The sequence below is a fragment of the Macrobrachium rosenbergii genome, chromosome 41, assembly GCF_040412425.1.
Source record: "Macrobrachium rosenbergii isolate ZJJX-2024 chromosome 41, ASM4041242v1, whole genome shotgun sequence".
Classification (NCBI taxonomy): domain Eukaryota; kingdom Metazoa; phylum Arthropoda; class Malacostraca; order Decapoda; family Palaemonidae; genus Macrobrachium; species Macrobrachium rosenbergii.
The window spans coordinates 60035523-60052342 of record NC_089781.1 but is presented as its reverse complement, the minus strand read 5'-3'; the positions used below and the strand labels follow the sequence as shown (position 1 = coordinate 60052342).

The following is a 16820-nucleotide window of genomic DNA, read 5'->3' as shown; positions in this document are numbered from 1 at the left end:
AAATTTCATAATAAGAGCTGCGTGTTCCAAACATACCAAAGGAACTGTCATGGCGGGAGGGTGGGTCATTGCCGAGGCTAAGTACATTTCCCGTTCACGGAAGGTAAAAACAGTACAGCGGACTCGGCAAAGACTTATACCTCTCTTGATAGCGCAGTGGGTAGCATCTACTGGAGTCGCTGAATGGGTTTCGTGTCAAGGGTTCGTGTCCCAACGATACCAATTCATTTATCATATATAAATTCCCTTCGGACAATTCTCCAATGGAGATATTCTCGAGGTATGGATGTTTCGGTGTGTCTGTTGACTTTCACTTGATAGTAACGCAGGGACTCGGTAAGTTAGGTTGAAATTGTCTATTAATATTTTTCATACAGTGCAGTTTTTCAGGATGGGGGTAAGTGATTCACTGCATGAGGGGCACGGTTTTTCATAAGTTTTATTCTTAACTCTAAACTATTTCACACGGCCAGCCACACTGGACTTAGAAATTTCTTGATGTTAAGAGAGGAGCGAGTGACACAATCCTACCCAATTTGGTTTTCAAGTAACTCTGGCTAAAAATTGATCAGAATGAACTCTGGACCTATGTTGAATAAAACTCCGCCTCCTTGAGGACGTCTACTTTACTCTTAATGGTTCAATCTTAACTCCCACTTTTAGCAAGGACAAATCAGGTCAATTTTGCTGACCTTTTCACTTCTTAGTCTATCCTCTAACTCCTCCTTCCTTTCCCACATCTTGGAGGTTTGTTATGGTTAGTCTTCAATTTACTTGGTATCATGGCTCATCATTTTAAATTATAAACATCGTCTCTCTCTCTCTCTCTCTCTCTCTCTTTCATAATCCCGATCAGTGAATCTCATACTTATTCACTGCATAACATCACTCGGTCACCTACCTGCATTGACTACAATGCAAGTAGATAACCAACTCAACTTGACTATAGTCAATTACTTCAATTTGTCAATAATTTCTATTAATAAGCAATAAATGCAAGAAATATTATAATGCATCATAGTGCTAACACAAACAATATAAGCATGAATTATATATCAAATACTCAAACTAAATGCAGAAAATTATGGCAAAGTAAATATATCAAATGCCTATTACTCTCTGGTTATCAATCATAAATTGCAAAAAATAAAAAAATCAATCATCAAATGTTCAAGTGCAAGTCAATGGTAAACGCTATCACTCTCTAGGAAGGATTCTGTCCATCATGTCCTTGATTATGGCAAGCTTATTCAGTATTAATTTCCTGACAATTATAAAAGAAATGAAAGCAAACAGTATTAAAAGAATGACATTTATGAATGACATGATAGGAGAAATCTCGGTCTTATATGTATGAAAGAAAGTATGAACCTCTTCTAGCTTTGTGAATGTCTCCAATTCCAGTTCTGAAAGTTGAAATTCGTTAATAACTGCAAACTGATGTACACTTTTACTGAAATTCAAACTGTATGTCGTGAAGACTGTAGGTTTGTAATACAAATTATGTAAAATAACCAATTCACAAGCAGATGAAAATGAGTGTACGTTAATGAAAACTACTTCTGTTTTGTTTGACTTACAGTCAATCTTAGCATTCAATCTGTTTGCTGAGAACACAAAAATTTCATCATCAATGATTTGAGCCTTGAAAGTTTCTGTAAACGGTATATATTTACAATGGTTCTTACCATTCTTGTTGTTTACAAGATCATCTAGGCAATGAAGAGCATTCAATGGTTCATAGAAATTCACAATGTTACAAACATATACACCATCATTAAGCATGACACATTCCCTGAATTTATGTTCGGGAATTTCAGTCACTAGGAAAGAATCATGCTGCAAGGCAAAGTGTCGAACTGTTCCTTCTAGTACAATGGACTTATTATCTACTACCATTGGGAATGGATAGACTGACATCAATGAGTTGACGTCTGGATTGTTGAAAGGGATCACTAGTATGATTTGATTGGCTATCACTTTCACTGTGATCAGGCCATAATAGTCCACTATATTTTCTACTAGTGGCTTCAAGTGATTGTTCACAACACATTTCTGAATAATGGCTTCAATTTCACTAGGGGTTATCAGAAAAGGCGACAGCAGGTTTTACCTGCCATCATGATTGCATTGAGTAATTCCTTGTATTCCAGAAGGAAATTACTTGTTTCTATGAGCAGTTGCTCCATCATTTCTGTTTGATGGATTCTAGCAATTTCTGATGAAACATTATGGAGGGCACTATTCACAAATTCTTTCAGCACTGTGATCATTTTCTGATTTTGATTGACATTTCCTATTACTTTATTATAGACAGTGCCCTGCTCAGAAGCCCAATTTTCAAGTTGTGCCACTCTTTCCTTTAGCCTTTCAACATTACCATCGGTCGCCACTCCAAAGAGATTGTGTAAAGCGACGCCTATAAAGGGTATGAGTGATCGCTTTACTACTTTCCTTGGCATAACACTATCGATGTCCCTCTGCAACTTGGAGAGCATGTCGTACAAATTTCTATCTTGGACACTTTGTAATCCTGCCTGTATCTGATTGCTCAGCTGGACTAACTGCTCTCTCTGATCGATAATGGAGTCCGTCTGGATCTTAACAATGGCTAGGTCCTGTATCATCTTAACCTTGCCATGCTCCTTGATGATGGCTCCCTTCCTTAGTTGTACGAGTGAGTTCACAATTTGACTCACTGCCAACCACCATACAATCCATTTGCTGAAATAATGTTATTAAGCAGTAAAAATCTTATCAACTACATTTGTTTACCATTGCACTTGCCATTACCTTCTTCTCAAATTATACCTTGGGGTCATTGAAGATTCTATTTTATTATCTATCTTATCTTTATTGGACAAATCTTTTAACTGGGTAGACGACCAAGGTTCTGAATGAACTACTTTAATGTGGTTCCAATGTACAATGGATTCTTTCAAGGTAATTTCATGCATTAACTTGAATTTATTCAACTTCAAAACTTCTAAAACTCTATATGGACCTCGAAATTTTGGTGATACTTTAATATTAGGTCCTTCAAGAACATGATTGAGTACATAAACTTGTTGTCCTACCTTTAACGAGGGTATGGTGGATCTGTTATTGTAATACTTACTAGATTTTTATGTAACTCCTTTAATCTAGCCCTGGTGACTTTAACGGTCTCATACGTACGTCTTGTCTTCCAAGCAATATAGTCCTCGTAGTTGTACGTACGTCTGGGTGGTGTGGCATCATCCAAAAGTGAATTTGGCATTCTCTTTTGGTAGCCATACAATAGGAAATGAGGAGTTTCTCCTATTGATTCATTTACTGTGTTGTTTAGAGTAAATTGTATGTCTTCGAGAGTCAAGTCCCAGTCTTCAGTGCTAGGGGTTACCAATGTTTTCAGAACATCCTTTATCTTGCGATTTGTTCTTTCTACTGCTCCATTTGAGCTTGGCTTATATGCTGTTATTTGACATTTCTGTATTTCATAAAAGTCACACAATTTCGTTAGAATGTCACTAGTAAATTCAGCAGCATTGTCTGAGAGCAAAACTTGAGGACATGAATGTCTGGTTATAATTCTAGACTTAAAGGCTTCTGCCACCGTTGATGCTTCTCTGTTTCTAGTTGGAACAATTTCTACGTATCTGGTCAAATAGTCAATGAAAACTAAAATCTGTTTATTTCCTCTGATGGTGTTCGGGAATGGACCTAAGAAATCCATTGTGACTACTTGAAAAGGATTTAATTCTGAAGGATACATTTCCAGAGGAGCCTTGACGTTGACATTCCCCTTATGTATATTACATAGGGTACAATTCTGAACAAATCGAGTAGCATCTTCACTACATCGAGGCCAAAAATAGTTTCTAGTGATTGTTCTACATGTTTTCTTAATTCCAGGATGTCCTGATAACTTGTATGAATGGGTTAGTTCTAAAACGTCTTGTATTAGTGTATTAGGAATGTACAAACGTGAACAAGCATTTGGTTCGTCTGAAGTCTTGTACAATAACCCATCTATCAATTGAAACTCTGAATTTTTCTCACCTTGCAAGAGGTTACCAATTACTTCCCTTATTCTAGAATCCTTTTGTTGTTCCTGACGAACTTTGTCTAAATCTAAGTCTGTGATTTGACAACTGAAGGCGAAATTATGAGTGGTAATTTGTTTCTCGTTCTCTTCTTGTGATCTAGATAAGGCGTCAGCTAATGTGTTATATCTACCAGGTATGTATCTAAATTCTGGGGCAAATTCTAATACGCTAACGAACCATCTATTGAACTTCATATTATTGGTAAAGCCCTTTTCTTGAAAAGATCACAAATGGGTTTATGATCTGTAAGAACATTAATTTTATGTCCTAGCAAAATGTGTCTAAATTTCTGTAATCCCCAGACTAATGCCAAACATTCCCTTTCTGTTGTACTGTAATTTCTTTCAGCTGCATTCAAAACTCTACTGGCATAGTATACAGTCCTCATCCTTGTTTTATCCTTTTGCATCAAGACGGCACCTAGTCCTGTACTTGAAGCATCACAGGCTAAGTAGAATTCCTTCTCGAAGTCTGGATAAACTAGGATAGGATCTGTTATCAACATATCCTTTAGTGTTTTGAACGCTGCTTCCTGTTCATCTTTCCACTCATAGTTAGCATCTTTCCTAGTTAACTCAGTTAATGGTTTTGCTATGGTAGCAAATCCCTTTATGAAAGGTCGATAATACCCTACCATACCTAGGAATCTTCTTAGTGCCTTCAAATTTCTTGGGGCTGGATAGTCTACAATAGCCTTAATCTTTCCTTCTTGCATTTTCAAACCATGTTCACTGATAACATGTCCTAGATATTCTAGAGATTTCTTCAGAAACTGACATTTCTTAATTTTTACCTTTAAACCGGCCTTTCTGAGCCTATCTAATACTAATTCTATTGTCTTGAAATGACTCTCTACATCCTTACTAGCAATTATTACATCATCAAGATAAACCGATACGTCTTCAACATCTCCCAAGATTTGCAGCATTAAACGTACAAACGTTAAAGGAGCTGAAGTAAGACCAAATGGCATTACCTCAAATTGCAAATGTTCTTTATGAGTACTGAATGCCGTGAGATGCTTGGATTCTTCATCGAGAGGAACTTGCCAATATCCACTCAGTAAATCGAGGCTAGAAAAAACCTTGGCACCTCTAATTGAGCTAACATGTCATTAATGACTGGCATTGGCATTCGATCAGGGATGGTGTTGGAATTCAATTTACGGTAATCAATTACCATCCTCCATGTACCGTCTTTCTTTGGAACTAGCAGTAAAGGTGAATTATAAGGTGACTTAGAAGGTATTACAACTCCATCTTCCTTCATCTCTTCAACCATCTCGTCTACAATGGGTCTTTGACTTATTGGAAGTTTGTAGTTAGGTATATAAAAGGTCTAGCACCATCTTCTATGACTATTTTGTGCTGCAGGACATCTGTCCTTCCTAACTTATCTCCTGTTACTGCTACAACACTCCTATATTTCTCTAATATCTGTATTAACCTGTCCCTACAATGAGGAAAATCTGTATTATTTACTTCCCCTTCTAATTTAACTCTTGTGTCAGCTACAGAGACAAATGCTTTTTCACTTAGGGTTAGTAAAGGGTTAGTAATCACAATTCCCTTACAGAATTCTATGCCGGCATGCAATTCTAGTCTCTTGTCAGAATAATTATACACATAAGTCGTACAATTTCCACCATTAAGTCTTACTAGGAATTGTCCATTTTCACAAAGTCTGGTAAGTCTTCATTAACTAATAACACATCTGTATCACCTAGGTTTTTATCTGTTACAATTCTAAGACAAACCTTTGTCAGACCTTGTGGATGCAGTATAACGCTATTGTTTAATTTGAGTTTTACAAGATTATCATCGGCAGTACTAACTAAGCAGATCTCTTCTGCATTCTGTGCATCGGCAGTGTAACAGACATCAGTATCATCTGAACTTTCATCTTGTGGTATCACAGAACCTATCTCTGTCATTTTTAGGTTGCCTAACAGCAACACCTCATTGAGATACTTCTCTTCCGTATCTTCTCTTATTATTAAGTGACTACAATCTATTAGCGTGTCAGGATCGTCAGGTTGGGAAAAGAACTAAGTTCTTCGGAGGTATCTACTTGTCGTGCACTTGAGTTATCAGGTTCATACCTGCTATCTGAGAATTCCTCCTGAGTGGCTTCTAGGCTTTTAAAAGTAGTTTGTCTATCTTCTCCTATTTCTTCTATCATTGAATTTCTACTCACTGTCCTACCCGGGTTAGCATTAAATTCTATTTCTATCTGTTGGATGTCTACTTCTTCAGATGAGGCTGTCTCAGGTAAAGTGATCAAGTTTATCTGAAACTGTTCCTCTTCTTCAAGAGAGCAAACATTTCCTCTATCAATTTCCTTGATAGTTACTCTTCCATTGCTACAATCTAGTGTAATTCCACATCTTTTCATAGCCTGGAAGGAAAATAGAGCTTGAGCTGGAAAATATTTCTCTTCCAACACCACAAACTCTTCCCTGTATTTCTTATTTAGAATTTCTATCTCTAAATTGACATTGCCTATAGCCCTTATTTGCTTTCCAGCGATCCCCTTTATGGTCCTATAGGATTCTCTCATTTGGGAAAGCTCACAACCTATATGTTTTATTAAAGTGCCTTTATCTATGATACTTACAGTACTGCCTGTATCCAACAATATGGAACTCAGTACACCTTCTAAGTGTACTTGTATGATAGGCAACTCTTCCTGACACGTATTAAAATTCTTTACAGAAAACACTATTTCATTACTTCGAGTAATGTCTGTTGGGGACACATCCTTATTCACTGTCACTATTTCTTTCTGTAAGGATGGACCTTTCTGCTGCACTCTCTGTGATTGTCACTGAGAATCCCCTTGATTTGGGTTACTGGGGAAGGTATTTTGGATATTAGGCTGAGTACTTTGGTTATTTTGAGACCCCTGAGAATTTCCCTGTTTGTTGTACCAACAGTTTTGGATCAAATGTCCTGTCTTATTGCAATTCGAACACCATTTGTTTCTTCTACAATTCTGGTTGTATGGTTGTTATAACCACAATTTCCACAACTTTGTCTCTGCCTATTGAACTGTGGCCTATTATTCCCTGAATTTTGGCCTTGACTAGCTCCCCTCTGTCCAGGAGTCCTGTTATTTCCACTGTTATTTCCATTAGTTCCAGTGGTATTCCCATTGTTACCTCTATTTGGCGGCCTACCTTGATTGTTTCTATTTGATTGATTAAATCTCCTATTGTTGTTCCCACCATTTCTATCAAACGAATTTCTATTTCCCTGATACCTAGACCTAGCTTGCCCTGATTGGTTTCTATTGGACTGATTGCTATTATTTCTTGGGTTTCCACTAGCTACGGTTCCCGTAAAATCTGCACTACTACTTGATGAATTCTGTTTTACTTTCCTTTCTATGTACATCAAAGTTTGTACAATTCCATCATTTGGCTTCCTATCACAGTACTTCTTTAAGGCTACTCTTTCTTCCTTACCCAAAGCATCGTAGATTGGTCCTAATGACATATATCTAAGTACCTTGGATATACTAGCTAAATCTGTTTCATCATCATCAAATTCATCCTTCCTTCCAACAACAATTCCTACAGCTTTCATATCTGTCGTCACTCTATCTATAGCTTCTTCTACTCTAGTGGCTAAAACTAAGTGATTACCCTCATATTTCTGATGATGGAAAGTTCCTATGTTATACCATGGATCTTTCTGTGCTTCTGGTTGCCAAAATTGTAAGCACTGTTTCTTGAATTCGTTAAACAGAGTAATATTCCTAAAAGTACTGAATGAAGAACTGTATGTGCATCACCATGTTCCATACTAACATACAAGAGTGCTTCATCTATTTTCTTTCTCTCATCTGTGATACCAGCAGCTGAAATTCTGCTTTCTGTGTCTGCTATCCATCGATTTACACCATATTCTTCTAATCTACTTTTATCTACATTACTTGGGTCTACCGTTCCACAAAATCTAGTGGCTTTGGTTATTACGGCGGTTTGCGCCATGTTGGGATTTCTAGGTACAATGGAAGTTATTGGGTTAGTGGTTACAACTGAAGGGTTAGGCGCACTCGGTAAACTAAGTGGGGACCTTGACTACGAGAACGTCTGGGTCTAGTATTACTAGGATCAATTGGTCTAGAAAGTCGTTCAGGTACAGGTCTTAGGTTATATGGAGTCTGGTCTTCGCTTCTTGTCTGTTGCAGTCGGGGAGATAACTTCGTCCAAAGTGTTATTCATATTAATTCATAAAATATTCAATGATTCCAAGAATGAAAAATTGAAAAAAAAATAAATTTGAGAATCAGGTACTTACTTCAATTGCATGTTTGCTGAGTTGACTGTATCCCTCTATACAAAAAAATTCAAATTTTTCCTAACTCATTCCTTCATAGGACTCTCTCACAATCTGAAAAAGTCTGATATTAGTATTTATGTATACAATTGTTTGGGTTCCACTGCAAAATGCTGCGCCAAGTGTTTAACAATAAAATTTATTATGATAGAATTATTTAAACAGAATTGTCTCTATCACCAAGTGAACGAAAATTTCTATTTCGTAAAAAAAATTACTAAATATGAAAGAAAGAAAAAAATTATTTCCTTCGTACAACAATAAGGAAATATTATTCAGAATATTATTCAAAAGAAAAATAATTTACTTAAATTATTTATGTTTAAAAAAATTATTTGCGCACTGCAGGAAAAATAATTATATAAAATTTCACTCACACAAAAAAAAATTTAATTATTCACAGAAAAAAAAATTCTCTTGATAATTCCCGATACTAGGAATGAATGTTTACTATTCAATTAGCTTCGTGTCGCCTTGCACTTGAAGATCGCGCTGATTGCACTTGAGCGCAATTTGTCGTTAGCATCCAGCGATAATTCGGCACAGCTCGGCCGACTTCCAGTCCGTACTTGCTGAATTTGGCGAAGAAAAATTTGGAATCCCTTCCAAATTGTTGATTGAAGACGTTACTTCCTTTCTCCGAGGCGGTTATCAACGCGTTGACTTCTAAACTTTATCGCCGTTCCGAATTCTTCACTCTCTTTCGTCGCCGTCTTCCGCTCTCATTCGTCGCCGTCGTCGTCACTGCTCTGCTACCGCTACCTTTCGCTAAGTCTCCCTTTTAGCAACCAAAAATTTTGGGAATTTCGTGTAATTTAGTCCAAACACGATAGAAAAGTTCACTGAACTGACGTAGATATTAGCGACTTTCATACGTCCGCCAACACAGTTTGTTTTGGTCTTCTCCGCTTCTGCGATCGCGTAGTATAGGGCGAGTTGCTGATTCTTTCTTTCGTAAATTTCGTTTTCTTATAAAAATCACCGCTGTTCTATGCCGTGATTATTACTATTGTTCTTATTATGGTCATATATAATTATTAAACTGAATTTCTGGTTGATCTTATGCGAATGTTCGGAAGTTTCAAACTAGGCAGAGATTTACCGCTGTCAATTTTTCATTCGATCGACGCAAAAAGATTCACTGCTTCTTGGAATATTTCGTTCTGCTTCGTTTCCCTTCTGCTACAGTGTTGATGTTGTATTGGTGTTTCTAGTGCTGAAGACCGTCTTGAGATTATTTGCGCTGTTAAATTGAGAGTTAGTTTCAGCGCCGTCACTGCTCACTCTCTGTAAATTTCTCTAGGGCCGTGAACTTTAATGTTTTTCAAATGTGCGCTGGGCGAAATCCCTCCGAAACTGCCACCAAATTTTTGTTATGGGGTTTAGTTTTTCTTTGTATTGCGTTGCACCACATATGAATGACTGTTTGTCTGTTGACTTTCACTTGATAGTAACGCAGGGACTCGGTAAGTTAGGTTGAAATTGTCTATTAATATTTTTCATACTTTCAGGAGGGGGTAAGTATTCACCGGGCACGGTTTTTCATAAGTTTTATTCTAACTCTACTATTTCACATGGCCAGCCACCCTGGACTTAGAAATTTCTTGATGTTAAGAGAGGAGCGAGTGACACAATCCTACCCAATTTGGTTTTCAAGTAACTCTGGCTAAAAATTGATCAGAATGAACTCTGGACCTATGTTGAATAAAACTCCGCCTCCTTGAGGACGTCTACTTTACTCTTAATGGTTCAATCTTAACTCCCACTTTTGGCAAGGACAAATCAGGTCAATTTTGCTGACCTTTTCACTTCTTAGTCTATCCTCTAACTCCTCCTTCCTTTCCCACATCTTGGAGGTTTGTTATGGTTAGTCTTCAATTTACTTGGTATCATGGCTCATCATTTTAAATTATAAACATCGTCTCTCTCTCTCTCTCTCTCTCTCTCTCTCTTTCATAATCCCGATCAGTGAATCTCATACTTATTCACTGCATAAACATATATATATATATATATATATATATATATATAATATATATATATATATATGTGTGTGTGTATTATATAAGATTGTGAAACCATATAAATTTTATATACCTTATAAGAACATTTATGAGTTGCTAGTATAAACACTGCGAAACAGTGTAGATTCCCTGTTTATCATGTTATAGGTATAAAATGTTCCCAAGTGAATTGGTGATTATATATTTATATATATTTCAGTGTTTGTGAAATCCATGGTTTTACAGTCTTGCTTTAACTCTATATATATACTCTGTGTATATATATATATATATATATATATATATATATATATATATATATATATATATATATATATATATATATATATATATATATATATATATATATATATATATATATATATATATATATATATATATATATATATATATATATATATATATATATATATATCAATATATGAAGACATGAATACACATATATTTGTGTATATACATACACATGAATTTAACATACTGTGTGTATATATCCATATATAAATATATATATATATATATATGAAATATATAAATATATTTTAATATAAGTCCCTTTACCCTGTTGGAAAATCAAATTTACAAACGGCTCAAGACGCCAAACATGGAATTGCAATGGCCTAACAGATCACCTGATTTCAATTCAGGAGCGGGGGTTGTGGGTGTTAGACAGCAGTTAAGCACAAAGGGCGATTAGGGATGTAAGTCGGTTGCTCCACCTTTAATAGTCTTATAGATCATTTTCCTTCAAAACTTTGTACTGGTGGAAATTGCATTTCAGGTTGACCGATGTTTGCCCAACGCACACAAACATGAAACGTCATGCTTCTCTCAGAGCACTCCTTTCCACTCAAAGGGACCTCACATGTCATTTATCTCGGTCCCATTCTTCTCTTCTGCGGCTGCTCTCTTTCACAGAGGCAATCAGAGCCCTTTATCCAGCCCTTGGAAAGTCGGTTTCCCTGTAGAGAACAAATCTCTAATAAAATGCCATCCTGCCAAGTGCAAAGAATCTTCTGATTAGCAGTCCGGGAACGTTCCCAATTGATAAGTTGCGTTATCCACAAAATCATTCAATTGCAGCCTTCACGTTCATGTGTTAAACTATTCCAGGGACGTAGCCAGATTCAGCAATTTGCTATGCATTGTCTAAAAAATGGACTATTTGGCTCACTTAAAAAACATAAGCCCCATTCATATTAATTTTGACTTCATTTGTATAAAATTCAATTTAAAGCAAAAACTATTATTCTTATGGTGACCTTCAGTTTTCCGTTTACTTAGATGTGAACATAAGAATCCATCCATTTACTAAATAAAAGTTAATTAAAATAAAAAGATTAAAATAACAGTATATATATATATATAATATATATATATATATATATATAATATAATATATCTAATATATATATATAATATATATATATATATATATATATATAATATCGGTTATATATAAAATGTGTGTATGTATGTGTGATTATAACAGATGTGTATGTATATGTTACAAGGAACAGATCACTTGTTTTAGAAGTGTATGGCGTAAATATTTTCTTCAGGAAAAAGACGTAAAAGATTCCCAAACTCACATTTTTTTCTCCCCTCTCTCTCTCTCTCTCTCTCTCTCTCTCTCTCTCTCTCTCTCTCTCTCTCTTTCACCGTTTATCGAGTCTCTCTCTCATCGTTTTACAAAGCTCATCACCTAAATTCTCTCAATTAAATGGACTATTTAAAGAAAGTCAATCGTTCCTACAAAAATACATTTATTATTCAAATAACCCAACAAGAAATGAATAAAACAAAGCAAAGATTAAAATGCATAATAAATGAATTATGAGTCAGATAACTAAACTCTAAACTGCAAAACACTTTGATTAAAGAAGTCTCATTACAGCTAATAGACTGAAATCCCAAAATCAACACATACTCCCAAATCAATATCATGTCAAAAAAACTAAAAGTCATGTTATCATCCAAAAAAACAGTCTACCACAATTCCACAGACATCTGTCGAAAGAATTAAACATGATAGAAAACTCCCAAAAATATATGAAATGCAAAACACAATAATGGAAAGTGTAAAATGCATAGCCAAGATATGGCAAACGTAACATAACAAAATAATAATATAAAAGAGGTATGAATATTCATATTAAATTTCCCACACCAGTTCAAAAGTTCATAATGATTAGAAAGTCATGGTAAAAATCACAAGTTCAATTTTCTCCCATAAAAACAGAGATTTGAAACTCTACCTTATCTGCCGATTTTCAAAGCCTGGACCTCTCCAAAGCTATGACTGGACAACTGCAGTTCTATCACGTTAATGAACGATCAAACTCACTTTTAGGGCAGATTTTGGCATAATCCAGATCAAATTAACGCACGTACTCACAAATATACATAACGCTCGGAAGATCACCTGACCGCCAATATTGCATTGCTGAGGAATCAAACTATTTGCTGAATACAAAGATTTTGCATCAAGTCTTCGCCCTAGTTCCATCTCGCTCCAAAAATTCTTTCATCACATCTTAAAGCATTGAAGCTATGAAATGCATATATGTGTCCTTTAAATTAGCAGCCTTGAAATAGAGCTCGGCCACCACATAAGAGCGTCTCGCTCTCCTTAACGGCAAACTAAAACAAAAGCATATGTATAAAACATAACAAAATAGAGCTATGCTCAATTAGCAATGTCTACTGCACTGCAGCTTTCAGGACTGCTCTCATGACGCACTTCCAAAGTCACTGGGGTTGTGTTCTTAGAGCCTTTACATGTAATCTTACAAACACGAATAAGCTTTACTACTCCCACAACAAGAATTATCAGTAAAATAGCTATTAAGACAATTAAAATTGTCGGCATAATATATTCTGATACTCGAACATCACGGAATCGTCGATGTCTTCCAACGGTGGAACCGTCATTGGCACCTTGGTTGTAAGGTACCGCCACTACCAAATGCTCGTTATCATTATGACGCATAATTATCTTCTCGGAACTGTTGAATACAGCACGACTAAGTATACGAGAAAGTCCGTAGACAGGATTCTGCAGGATGAGTCAAACAGCTTGGATCCTCGAAGAACGAATGATGTCGACTTGTTGTTCTGGCACATCATTGTAACTGCATACTCCTTGCAAAACACGGCAGGAAGGGTGCTGGTGGACTCAATGTGGTAATCTCGCAGGAACTGTCTAAAGTCACATTCTGTCGGAGTCTGTCCATGAACTAATGATAACTCACAACCACCCACAGACACAACTCGCAACTGGAAAATACTACTGTCACACACATACCTCTCTCTAACTAAAGTACAACTTGTCTTAAAATCAACTCCCGAACCTTGATATTGATCTCCCAAAAAAACATGGTCTCTAAATCCCATGTCACTACTGAGTCTCCCAAAACACTTGAAAAGGTCTAATAACAAAAAGGTTTCATGTTACTGAACCAAACAAAACTACTAATGCAAAAGTCAAACACTCTCAATGTGAACTAATTCCAAGTGTGTATCCGGAATAGTCACAGTCAACTCACTACTAAGCACACAATAACTCTACGGAACTCACTCATAAAAAAAAAATCCAAAGAAAACTATCCAAACACTAAAGGTCCTATCCAAACACTAAAAGGTATCATATCTCGTAAAAGACATGAAAGTTCTACTCCGGTTAGCAAATATTTCGCAACATCTGACTAATTCTCAACAAAATAGCAATTGACGTAATGGCAATCGCTCCCATGATCTTAACAACTACAATTACTCACAATACAGCTCCCTTCATTTTAAAAAAACTGAAAAAAAATCCAAATACTCAAATACGATCTCCCAACCCGAAAAAAAAAAAGATCAGACTTGTTCGGTCCGATATACTAAGTACCTCTCCCAAAAAAATCTAAACAATACACATATTCCGTCAGATGACAAAACTCATCATAACACAATAACACAATAACACACTAACACACGGGTCAAATCTCGTATGAAATTAGCCCATGTCTCAATTCCCAAAATCATTCGAAAACAAATGATTAAGAACTTCAACATCTAAAATGAACAAGAGACAAAAAAAAAAAAAAATAAATAAATATCATATATATACAAACATCAACCCATTTATCCCTCTAATTATATATCCTACAACTATATACAAATGTTCCATTACATCCCAACTTTCTTTAACTTTGAAATATGGGTCAATTTCGTCACTCCAGTATTTACATCTTTAACTACAAATCTATTCCCTCTTTTGATCTCTACAATCTCAAAAGGTCCGTGGAACTTCGGACTTAATTTATAATTCAGATCATTCCGAACATTCACTTTAACAAACACTCTATCACCCATCGAAAAAGCTACTCCCCTCGATTTCGCGTTACTTTTCTCTACCATTGCACGCGAACTAAGTTCAAGTTCTTTACTGATACGTGCAAATCTTTCTCTCGCTGTATTTATCAATGAAGTGACCGTAACATCACCTGAACTCGCTCTGGTAACAAATCAAAAGGTCCTTTCAACTTGTACCCATACAAAGCTTCTGCTGGAGATATCTTAATTGTGTCATTCATCATAGTATTGATACTATATCGCACTTCATCCAAAGATCTGTCCCACCGTCATGCGCAAAGCTTCGATTACTTTCCGATTCGCCCTCTCACATAACCCATTTGCTTCAGGTCTATATGGGATTATAGATACTTTCTTTATTCCCAGTAAATTAGCAAGACCGTCTAAAGTCTTATTAATAAACTCCCTACCATTGTCTGTGATCAGACATTCAGGAACACCATATCGACAAATTATCCCCTTAAAGAACGCTATAGCAACTTCCTCAGCTGATTTGTATTTCAGTGGGAAAATCTCGACAAAGCGAGTCAACTCATCAACAACTACTAATAAATGTCTATAACCATAAGCGGACTCTGAGAAGTTACCCAGAATATCCATATGCACTCTCTGAAACGGCCTATGTGGTATGGGATATGAACCCAAACGACACGACACTGTCGTCGCTGGCTTATTCGCATTGCAAATAGCGCACTTCTTCACAAAGGCTTCTACTGCGGAAAACATATTTTTCCAAAAGAACTTTGACCTGACGTTTTCATACGTCTTGTCCACACCTAAATGAGGAGAACCAAATTTACAATGTACAATGTCTAGAACTTGTGGTACTAGACTCTCTGGCACGATGATTTGTGTAATTTCACCCATGCTTCGAGTACTTGCAAGTTATACTTAACTTTCCTCACCAATAAATTATTCTCCAACTCTAGACCAGAAAAAGGCAACTTATACCCTTTCTTCGGTGAAACTCCCTAAGAAATGCCTTAGCATCTGACAACAATTTATCTTCATCTTGCTTTTGTTCGAGCAAGCCTATGTCCCAAGTGACATTTTCACCCGTAATATAACACACTGCGTTACTCTCACTATCACGAACAACAATCTCTCCCGAGACTGCCGACTCACTATTTCTCCCGAAGTATGCACTGTAGAAACGTGTATGTCCTCTACATGCGATATCTCAGAACTACTAATATCAGAGACATTAGACACCAAATATTTACTCTCTTCTCCCACACAGGATTCGGTGTGTATTTCCTCATCCTCGACCGGAAAATATCTGCTCAATGCATCTGCAACTACATTATGCTTACCTTCAATGTATTTGAGGTTTGCATCAAAATCTCTCAATGTTAGGAACCAACGTGCTCTCTTGGGCGACAAATTTGGCTTATTAAAAGCTCTAACAACGGTTGATGATCTGTAAAAATCTCAACTTTATTTCCCAACAACAACATCTTAAAATGAACAAGGCTAGAGACGACTGCGAAAGCCTCCTTGTCCACAACTGACATCAGCCTTTCGTTACTACCACGCGTTTTGAACTTTCTGCTATAAAAAGCAATTGGGTGTAATTTCCCCTCAAATTTCTGCATCAAACACGCACCTATACCTTCCTGACTCGCGTCAGTCACTAAGGTGAACGGTTGACTAAAATCTGAAACTTCAAAACTGGTGGGTTCACCAAAGCGTTCTTAAGCTTCTCAAAAGCTAATTGTTGACTATCACCCCAAACAAACTTAACGTCTTCTCGTAACAAATCTGTCAATGGAGACGCTATTGTAGAAAAATTCCGCACAAAACGGCGAAAGAAACCCGACATACCTAGGAACGAACGAATCTGTTTCCTGGTTTTGGGAACTGGAAAATTCACAATGGCTTTAACTTTCTCATCATTCACTCTAACTCCCTCTTTAGAGATAACATGTCCTAAATAGACAATTTTTCTCTTCAGAAACTCACATTTGGCCAATTTGACCTTTAATCCAGCGAACCGTAATCGCTTGAGG

General features: G+C 36.4%; 1 long non-coding RNA gene across 1 annotated transcript; it reads right to left on the bottom strand.

Annotated features, from left to right (window-relative positions):
* Nucleotides 1–980: 980 nt before the first annotated feature.
* LOC136826882 (uncharacterized) lies at nt 981–9072 on the bottom strand. Its single transcript, XR_010849726.1, has 3 exons — nt 8883–9072; nt 8393–8485; nt 981–2724 (listed from the first exon to the last, which is right to left on the bottom strand). It is a non-coding gene; the product is annotated as an uncharacterized lncRNA (long non-coding RNA).
* Nucleotides 9073–16820: the final 7748 nt, after the last annotated feature.